Below are 10861 nucleotides of genomic sequence, written 5' to 3' on the forward strand. Positions count from 1 at the left end.
TCCTTACTGCTGTCCAGGGTGCCTGTGTATGGCTTCATGAGCCATGGGAGCAAGGGGTAGGCTGGGTCTCCAAGGATAACTATTGGCATTTCAACATCACCAACAGTAATTTTCTGGTCTGGGAAGAAAGTTCCTTCTTGCAGCTTTCTGAAGAGACCAGAGTTCCTAGAGATGTGCGCATCATGTACCTCTCCTGACCATCGTTGATGTTGGTGAAATGGCCCCTGTGATCCACTAGCACTTGCAACACCATTGAGAAGTACCCCTTTCAGTTTATGTACTCTTTGGCAAGGTGGTCTGGTGCCACAGTTAGGGAACCCCATCGCAGCAAAGCTATCCTCTATGTCCTGCACGTTTCCCAGAGTCACTACCCTTCTTAGCAGAAGTGAATTGATTGCCCTGGTAACTTGGATCACAGCAGCCGCCAAGGTAGATTTACCCACTCCGAAACGATTCCCGACTGACCAGTAGCAATCTGGCGTTGCAAGATTCCACAGGGCTATCGCCACTCTCTTCTCCACTGTCAGAGAAGGTCTCATTTTGGTATTTCTGCACTTCAGGGCTGGGAAAAGCAATTCGCAAAGTTCCATGAAAGTGGCCTTATGCATTCAAAAGTTCTGCAGCCACTGCTCCTCATCCCATACCTGCATCATGATGTGGTCCCACCAATCTGTGCTTGTTTCCCTGGCCCAGAAGCAGTGTTCCACTATGTCAACAAGCCTGGCTGCCACTGCCAGTATGTGCGAATTGCTCCATTCCATAGCTTTCAGCACAGCTATCTGCAAGGCATCACATTCTTCCATGCGGCTGCCCCTGGCTAGGCTCTGCAAATATTGCAGGATGATGCGTGAGCTGTTTGTGATGCTCACAACAACAGCATACAACTGAGCGGGGTCCATGCTTGCTGTGCTATGGTGTCTGCATGAGTAACCCAGGCTTAGGTGCAAAAATGATTGCTTTGCTTTCAGGGAGGGAGGAGCCAAGTGCATCATAAAAGGTTGACATTATGTACCCAAAACACCTCACATAAATGTTTTTGTCCTATCAGGCATTGGGAGCCTAACCTAGAATTCCAATCGGCAGCAGAAACTGTGGGATAGCTGCCCACAATGCATTGCTCCGTGAGTCGATGCTACCTATCCATGGTAGTGGGGATGTGCTCTGCCGAAGAAATGTGCATAGTGGGGACATACACCATCGATTTTGTAAAATCGGAGGCTACAGGTTGACTTTAATAAATTCAACCTAATTGTGTAGTGTAGACAAACCCAGGGAAACAATGTGATTTAGTGGGTGGAACTGTGGACTGAGAATCAGGAGTTGTGGGGCTCAGCTCTGCCACTGATGTGCAGAGCGACCTTGGGCAAGTCTCTTATCCACATTTTCCAGATGGGGAGAATGAAGTTAACAACATTTGTAAAGCATTTGAAACCCCCCAAGGAAAAGCTGCAGAGCATTGCTACTACTTTTCTGTGTGGACTAAACCCTGCAGTACAGATACCTTACTACACCAACCAGCTGCACATCATGCTGGCCAGAAATAAAACTAATAATTGACAGCATTACTGTCCTCTGTCTTTTGACACTCAGTTTGATTTCCAGCTTAGTATTTTGCCAACTTCCTTCAAATACTTAAGAAAGGAGCACTCTAGACTGTTTCTTTGTACATACCATTGGCTCAATGCATCTAGCTTTTTAAAGAAAAATAAATGTCTAAGAAGCATGGCAAAGTCTGCAAGAAGACTAATAAAAAGGGATTATATTTCCCCTCAATATTTGTCCTACCCCTAAGCTTTAAGAGGGAACTGTTCTGCCTATTAACACCTAATGTTTCTGTTGTGTATTCCATGTAGTGCTTCTAGTCTTTTTGCTTTCTTATTGTCCTAAATATTGACTGGACTGTGTGAGGCTCTTTAAAAGCAACATTAACAGGCTGATCCAGCATGCTTGGTACTACTCCCTTTTATTTCAATAGGAACACCACATATGAAGGGCTGGCAAGAGAAGGTCTGAATTTTGTAGCCACAGATGGCTAAAATCAGCTGGTACCATGAACAAAACTAGGAAGGGTTCTTAGAGTTGGATTAACATGTCATCAGCTGGTAAGGAATTAGCCTGCATTAGTGTTGCTGATTGTGTATGCCCTGGGGCTGTTTACAAATATGAGCAAATAGGAGGCAATGTGGTCTACTGGACTGGATAATGGACTGTTAGGAGACATGATTTCTGTTCCTACTGCTTCCACTGTCTAACTTTGTGACCACAGGCAGATCACTTCATCTCTCTGCTTCTGCCTCTTCCTTCCCACTCCCACCCCCCAACACTGTGTCTTGTCTATTTAGATTGCAGGCTCTTCAGGGCAGGCTCTGGCGGTGTCTTTGTGTACAGCACCTAACACCATGGTTCCTCTCGGCGCTACTGTAATATAAATAATAAAAAAGGTTCTGTCGGAAGTGCTCTGAGAAGGTAGGACACCGGGGCCTTAGGGTTATGCCTCCTTACAGATCAAAGATTATTGAGTTGATTGTATTGGTTATATAGTTTTAGGGACCAAAGCTGAGTTGACAGACATTACCCTTTAATTCTCACTCTACCCCGCTCCATGCATGTTCTGTATCTACTGCTACTGTTCCTCTGGGTAGTTATTGCATTTCGTTGTATTTGCATTATCTTCATAACTGCAGCTGGTCCTCATTTAGTCTCTTGACTACAATCTTCTCCAGCCTTGTTGCTGTGATCTTTAGCTAAAAATCATCGAGTCCAGGTTTAGTAGTGAAGTTGGTCCATTCTTTAGGGGTTTCAGCTAGTTTAAGGAAGGCCAAAATTGTGGCTAAATTAAGACATTTTCCTGGGTTCTCTTCTGGTAGGGAATTCAGTGTTCCTGTGAAGAAAGGGACCAAGGCTTATGTGACTTCTTAGAAGTCCAGGCCGGTTGCCTCTCTAGTTACCAAATGCCTCATTTCTCTGCAAGTCCTGGGTGACTGGCGGGGCATGGGAGACTGAGCACTGCTCTTGGCAGCCCTCCATCAGACAGTCGTCAATCTTGAAGCATTATTTGATGAAATCGTCCAGGCCAGGCAGGGGCTGCATCCTTGCCAGCTAAGCCTTGATCTCCTCATGGAATTTATCCAGCAGTGGACTCTTCAGTTCGCCAGGGGGTCAGGTTTGGGGTGGCAGGTGCTATGGCTTCCGCTTGCAGGGCCACTTCTGTATGCCACAAGACATTGGTCTTGTTGGGATCCATGCCCACGGAACCAGACCTCTATCCTCCTGAATGATCCCTTCCTTTTAGGGACAGCTCAAACTGTGAGGAGATCAGGTCGTAGGTGGTCAGCCCTAGCAGTGACAGACTAAATGTCAGAGCCCAACATCAAGGCACAGACAGAGCCAGGGATCGGAGCTGAAGGTCAGAACCAATGTCAGACTCCAAATGCCAGAGCCAAGGGTTGAGACTGTGCTGGAGCCAGCAGTCAGAGCCGAGGGTCGGAACTGGATTACCTGTAGTCAGGGAAGGCAAAAGCAGGACTAGTTCAAAGGCAGGAGTGAGGATGGGACAGGACTGGAACAAACCTGGGTGCAGAGTATGGTCTAGGATGGAGCGGAGCAGAGCAGGAGCAGGGTTTGGAGTGAGGCAAGCACAGGGAGACAGATAAGCCGTGGGCACGTGCATTGAGTAGCCACTGACCCTCTGCAGCTGCAGGGCTTAAGAGCAAGGCACCTGACTGCCTTAGTCAATCAGGTGCGGCCCAGCTGCACTCATTGGCTGCCTGATGGCTGGGCAGGCACAGCTGAAGGACCTGGTTCCTGACACACGCAATCAAACTTCTCCTTTCCAGGAATTAAGAGTCACAGCTACCCTGATTGCAACATTTAAGACCTGGGAAAGATGGCCTAAGGAAACACAGAGTAACTAGCACATAAACATTCCATTCCTTTACACCTCAGCAGGAACCATACCCACACTTGGGTTCACCTTTTCAAGAATTCACCTGTTTAATTTTGCTGTTGGGATTTAATCATAACTCATTAACAAAGCTTTCCTTTCCAGAAACGATCTCTGACAGCACCAGAAAAACATTCATCGTGGGGAAAAGTCTCATTATTTTAGACCAATAAAGAGAAAGGGAGTATGGGCCAAATTCTCTTCTGGCGTAAGTCAATAAAGTTATGCTGGTAAAAGATTTTGACCCAAAGATTACAAGTAAACAGTGTTACAGCCATCTTCTCTCCTTTTAAATCTTCATTACAGGCATGACCCTGTTGACCTCATGCAGCTGACTACTGCCACTGAAGCCAAAGGAACAATCTGAGTAGTGACAGTTGACCTGAGTTGGGGTTTGCTGACGCTGGGTTGTGCGGTGCACGATAGCACCTGCTACAGAGCTTCCTGCAGGAACATGCTCACCAAGCAACAGGAGGGAAACTAGGGCTCTGCCTTGCTTCCAAGGAAAGCAGCAAGCATGTGCACTTGTTGCTTTGTGGAACACCATAGCAACAAACATGTCCTTTGAATCACAGGGTTGAAAGGGACCTCAGGAGGTCCCCTGCTCAAAGCAGGACCAATCCCCAATTTTTGCCTCGGATCCCTAAATGGCCCCCTCAAGGATTGAACTTACAACTCTGGTTTAGCAGGCCAATACTCAAACCACTGAGCTATCCCTCCCCCTTCACCTGTCTTTCTCCCTCCTGGGTATCCTGACCAGTCCATATATTGTGAGCATGTGAAATTCAGGAAACTCCCATGCACCAACTAATCCATAACCTCCCTTAGTGTACACATAGTCCTCCCGCTGTCTGTTAAGGATGAGGGTTTTCCACAAAGTTAGAGACTTGGCTGAATGCTAATAAATCTAGGGCACCCATCATTCCCTTGTCACACTCTCCTCTCCTTTCCTGCTAGAATTTAGCTCACGCAGTCCCGCTTCTTAAACTTCTAATTAGTTACAACAAATTAATGCTTTGCAGTCAGAGGCCAGGAAATCCCCTCTTCCCCAAACACTTAAGTCCTCATACTGAAAGGTGCTCAGAGCCTGAAGTCAGTGGAACTGAGGATACTTGCCACCTTGCAAGATTGGTCCCCAACCCAGTCCATGGAAGGTGGGGTTCTTCCCTTTGAAGAAGCAGCAGCTTGAGGAAACTGCCAGATTTTATCTCCTCTCCAGTACCCCACCTTTTTCCTCCAGATTTTGTAGAACCTGGTTTCCAAAGGTGGGAGAAGTTTCACTTCCTCTAGTCTGATTTCAACCAGAGAGCTGCTTTTCCCCCCATCCTTTCCTCCCTACTAATTGTAAGTGTGCAGTCAGCCCTGGGAACACTCGCCCAACACAGTTTAGCCGCAACTCATTCTGAGAGCAGCAGGACAATTAAAGAGGGAAGATCCCAGGAGGTCCAGGACATTTCCAAAAGCAACTTCCAGTCTTGTCACCCCAGTTCTCCTCCTGGTCTGTGTTCCAATTTACCATTGCTTTGCGTAGGAGGGAAGAAGTGGAAAGCACTGCCTTCTGGCTCACCCATCCAACCTCCCACCCTTACCAAAGCAAGAATGAAAAATATTTCACATTTTTATGAATCCCTCAAAAATGTAGATGTATTTTGCTGCTTTTTCCTTGCTTTACACCAGTAACAAAGAATTACTTCCAACTGCTCTATTTGGCTCCAGTTCTATACTCAGCTGACTTATTTCATGGTGCTGGGCAAGTCACCTAACCTTTGCGTGCATCAGTTTCCCCTCTGCAATCCAGGGATATACTAGCTAGAGAATAGTGCAGGTGAGTCAATAGCATAGCCAGGAGTTGGACTGATGAGCAGTGTTCCTATAAGGCCAGTGGACTGCAACAGAGAAGAGAGTTGCGAATCTCAGTGCCCTCACACAGTAAACACAGAGTGCAGAACCCAAGGAGCTTATTAATCCAGGGCTTCCAGGCTTTGAAAACATAGGTTGGGGAAAAAACATGTCTAGTTTATTACATATAGAAAAGGATCTAAGGATGTCCTTGGTTCTTCACCCTTACTGCCTGCCAATCACAGTGCAATCATGAGCAGAGGCCCTGGTCCACGGATGGATCCCCTCCAGCACTCACCAGTCACGTGCCATGATAACCATAGTTTCAGAAGGCTGTTTTCCGTCTGTGCCACACACACAGCTGTCCTGCCAGAGGTCAGAATGGGAATGCTGTATTGCCAGCACTGTGGCAGGGGTCACAGAATGCAAGAACTCTGCTAATCACCTATCTGCGGTCCATTGGACACTCATTGGAGCAGATTTTCAGCAGTGTTCAGCCCCCAGCAGTCCCCTTGGGACTAGCTGAGGGCCAATATGGTTTGGGGACATATTGTAATAAGAGATAGATCCCGTAGCTCCTGAGAAGAGGTGGAATTTTCAGACCCAGATATGCAAATCCCCCTAGGGTACAGCCCTGCATGGCCCCACCCCAAGCAAACTCATTTGCATATGGTAATCAGCTCTGCACACGTGGGAGCACTTAGCATCCTGGGATGGGAAGAGGTGACCCTACGCACCCCTGTGTTCACAACCTACACACTTCTGCAGTCATAGTTGTACAAAATATGGTCATGAGTTGTCATCTGAAAACTGACTAACACACTGGTCAGTAATAGCCCTGTGAAATATACATAACAACATTATGTAGGAAGTTAACACATTCTCTCTCTGTACTACTACTAGAACATGGTTAAGACCAGGCGGCCTCGCCTAGATAAAGGTGATAAACAGGTTTGTCCTCTACAAAGGAGTTTGAGTTTATCTCAATTTACATGTTAGCTGTAAACAAAGCCATCAAGCTAAACCAGCCGAGGTTATCCTGAGCCTGAACTCTAGAATTAACATGGCTCCTGCACCCCAGAGAGACACTGGAGAGTGAATCCCCAGGAGGCCTTCCTGACTTTTAGGGCAGACAATTCCTTTGGGACTATATGGGATAGCGAGAGACCCCATCTTTATCCTTCACTTTAAGGAGACAAAGAAACCAAGTGATCTGATTGCTGTGAAGGGTCCTGGCCAGGCTGGCCAGTGAAAAGCTGGAACAATGGTTGGGGTGAGAAAAACTATCTTGCTAGAATAAGATTTAGTCTTTTAAATGTGTGTTTTCACTTTTATTTGCTGGCAACCATCTCTACCTTTCTCTCTTTTACTCGGCATCACTTAATCCAAGCTTTCTCATTACTAAACTTGTTTTGCTTTCATTATAGATCATCAGCCCTGGGTAAGATCAGTAACGGGTTTGCTGCCAGACTGCTGACAGGTCGGACTGTTTTACTGTCTCTGTGGAGGCAGCAAAGTTATTACTCTTTTTGTGAGGGCTGAGTGAGAGGGACTGGTCCCTGCAGTAGAACTATTGGGGGGCAAATTCAGGGCTGGCAGGGTACTAAGGTCAGCCAGCAAGGAGTAACCAGGTTGGGCAAAGTGTGAATGAGGCTTGCGAGCTGCTGGCAGGCTGCTGGTGTAGACCTTTGAACTAAAGCTGCGTAGACGAAAGACAGCCAGGGCTACAAAGCAGACATTGACTGAACCCCTTCCTGGCCTAGATGAACCCCAAAACCTCACAGAGGGGATTTCCAGAGATCTCTGACTGGGGCAGGGTGGCTGCTGCTGTGACTGCATGGGTGGGTAGAGGAGCAGGGCAAAGGCCAGGCAGTGGGTTAGACTCAGGGATGGGGACCAGGGTGAACAGTGCCGTTGCCCAGCGGGCAGAAGGGAGAAGGAGAAAGCCCAGTTTCACAGATGATGCTGGACTTTCTCTCATACTGGAGGTAACCCACCCACATTGGAACCTGCTGCTGGACCCACAGAGCCAGAACGTCTGCACAACCCCAGAACAGCTGGGGGGGTGGGGGGGCAGGTAGATCCTCAACAGTGCAGTCCGTGGCTCCAGCTGGCAACTTGAGAACATTGCATAAAACAATGGAGACCTGCAGGATAGAGCCAAAACCCTGGCAGCATGCTTGGCTGGGCTGCAGGGGACAGCAAATCAGAGGGCATCAGCCCCTGGGCTAGCCCCACAGAGAAGGGCAGCCCCTATGCACCATCTGAAAAAGTGGGGATCAGGACACCACAGCAATGGCCAGGCAGGGATTAAGCCAGTATGTCGATTACCACAGAATACACCAGTGCATGGCACGTGCAGGGGCAGGGACCATCTCTTTGCTATGTGTGTTTAGAGAGCCTAGCACAATGGACCCCTGGGCACTACCAGAATACAAATAACAAATGATAATCACCACATATGGAGGGGCGAGCTTAATTTAAAGGCCCCCTGCCTAACCTCATTTTCACAAAGGACACTGTTAGAACTACTGCCTCACACAATTCCCCCCACCCTACCTGTCCTCCTTCATGACACAATGGTCTAGCAATAACACCAACAGTTCACTTATGTCCCCATCAGAGCTGGCTGCTGACTGAGCTGTAGAGGGCAGTTACATCCCCTGGGTCATCCACTCTTCAAGTAGATGCTGCTGGGGAGTAGAGCAAGCAAGGTTCTTTTTCTTCAACAGGGACTCAGGTGTCTACACATAAGAGTGCAGCGACACATATGAAAACCAGTGGAATCATCTGCTACTTCCCCTAGCCAAGAAATGCCACCCCCAGCCTCATCCAACCACTCCAGCATATATTGTCCTCCAGACTCATCACCTAGGACCTCTCTCCTTGACAGCCTCTGTCCCCCTGGTCCCAGGAGTCACAGCACACATTCCACCTGCTGCTTCCCAGGGACCCTAATATAAGAGCCTGCTCTGGGTGAGGTCACCGATGGAATGCTATTGGGCCGGGAGCACTCTGTGGAGAGCAAGCTGGAGAACATTAGAGACTAGACCCAAAGACATGTAGATCTCAGGGAGACTCCAATGAAACGGACTTGCACATCATCCGCATAGACGCACATGCAAAGCATCATCTTTCATGGCTGCAACTCTAAGGAGGCCGCAGATTCCACAACATCCATTGCTGATGTGGCCAGGCAGCTACTGGAGCACAGAAAGCAGCAGCCCTTACCTCCCCATCAGTCCTTCCCCAACCCCACACTGCATTAGTACACACAGATAGGGGGATTGCCCCTCCACCCCCGCCCCAATCCAGTTCTCCCCACCCCATTGCAAGGTGGTGTGGCAGAAACCCCAAACAGAACGCTTACTGGTGTAACCCCATAACCCCTGGAACCTAGCGAGTCACCAGTGAACCCATAACTGTTGCTGCTTCTAACACCAGCATGCAAAATCTGTCCCTAGCCCTTACCTCACCTACAGCAGCATCCTCTGATCCCACAGTACTAGGACCTGGCTAGAGTTCTCCTCTCATGAAGTAGAGGAAAGTAATGTAGAAGCTAAACAGCCAGTATCAAGCCTGCTCTTTTTAGTGTTCTTGGATCTCTTCTGTCTAGAGGGAAGCTGTTCTGAATCACTGTCAATTCCTTCTGGCTTCTGCCCACCTGGCCCAAATATGAATCCAAAACACTGAGAACAACAAGTTTGGGATGTGGAGAACCTGGGATCCAGATCTGGGCATGCGGCAGTGGCCTTTTCTTTTTTATGACAAGGAACAAAGCCTGCTCATTTTCTCCCAACACACCCTTAACCAGGAATCCAGGGAAAAGCCGGGGGACGCTGTGGGCCACGGGGGTGATGGATTTTTCACCACTGGATTGCTCGAGTGTAAGGAGAAATAATGGGGTGGGGCAGGAGAGATGTACCTTGACTGGATGAACTGAGTCAACTTGCACCCAGAGCAAGGAAGACACTATCTAGCAACTTGGAAGCTAAGAGTGAAAGTTAACCCAAAAAAATACTCCAGAAGAGTCAATGCTGGCCTACAGAAAAGACCCAGGAAGTAGATCCTATTCAAGGATATGGCTAAAATTCAATCAATGGCATTCAAATAAGCAAATCACACCAAAATCAAATATTTCTTATAGTCTCTCCCAACTAGATCATCATTCGGGCTAGAGACCAGTTCCCAAAGGCTCGTGTCTCATTTGCCAGGCAAGAAAGTCTTAAAAGCAGTGTCAAACATCAGTCAAAACGGATTCATCTGGAACCTTAGCTTGGTCCTCAGAGCCCTATTCAGCGCATCATTCAACATCCCGAGGACAGTTCTCTTGTTTCCTTTCCACTGAAGTATCTTTTGTGAACATTGCTATTGGAAGAAATAGAGAACCAGTGGCTCTGTCCACAGACACCAGCTCTGCCTCTTCCATGAAGAGAGCAGCATGACTTTAAGGATTGATCTAGCCTTTGCTCCTGAGCAGAAAGCTTTTTCTCTAGGTGAGAGGATATTATCCTTCCATCCTGTTGCAAGATGCTAAACATCTGAAGGCAAAGGAAGCAGGCACATGCTTGATGTTCAAAGAGGAATCAAAACTTATACCAAAAGAATAAAATCCTTCCTGAAACCCATCTTTCTGTTCTCTGCCACTTGGCAATTAAAGCAAAGGAAGTCCTGAAAAGATCTATAGCTAAATGGCTTATAGCATGCATCACAGAGGTTCACAAAGCCAAAAAGGTATAACTCCTTCAAAATCCATTACAGAACAGTCACCCGTATTCTGTGTTCTTATAAGGAAATATATATCATTTTATTCAGAAAACTTTCCCTCCCTTGGATACGCATTCACTACTGGTTACATTCTACCATAGGTTTGGCAGACACAGATAAGGGGGACAAAACACAGCCATGTTCTCTTACCTGTTTGTTCCCTAGTACCTATGTTCAAAATTTCAGCCTGTACCCAAATTTGAACACCGTGTGTTATTCAGCTTGCCATCCTACTTGGAATAGTTTCATGGTTCTCTTCAAATGTTCCATGTGTTCATTAGAGACATAACTCCAGTATCTAAGACATGTATT

This window comes from Lepidochelys kempii, chromosome 8 (assembly GCF_965140265.1).
Source record: "Lepidochelys kempii isolate rLepKem1 chromosome 8, rLepKem1.hap2, whole genome shotgun sequence".
In the NCBI taxonomy this organism is placed as follows: domain Eukaryota; kingdom Metazoa; phylum Chordata; order Testudines; family Cheloniidae; genus Lepidochelys; species Lepidochelys kempii.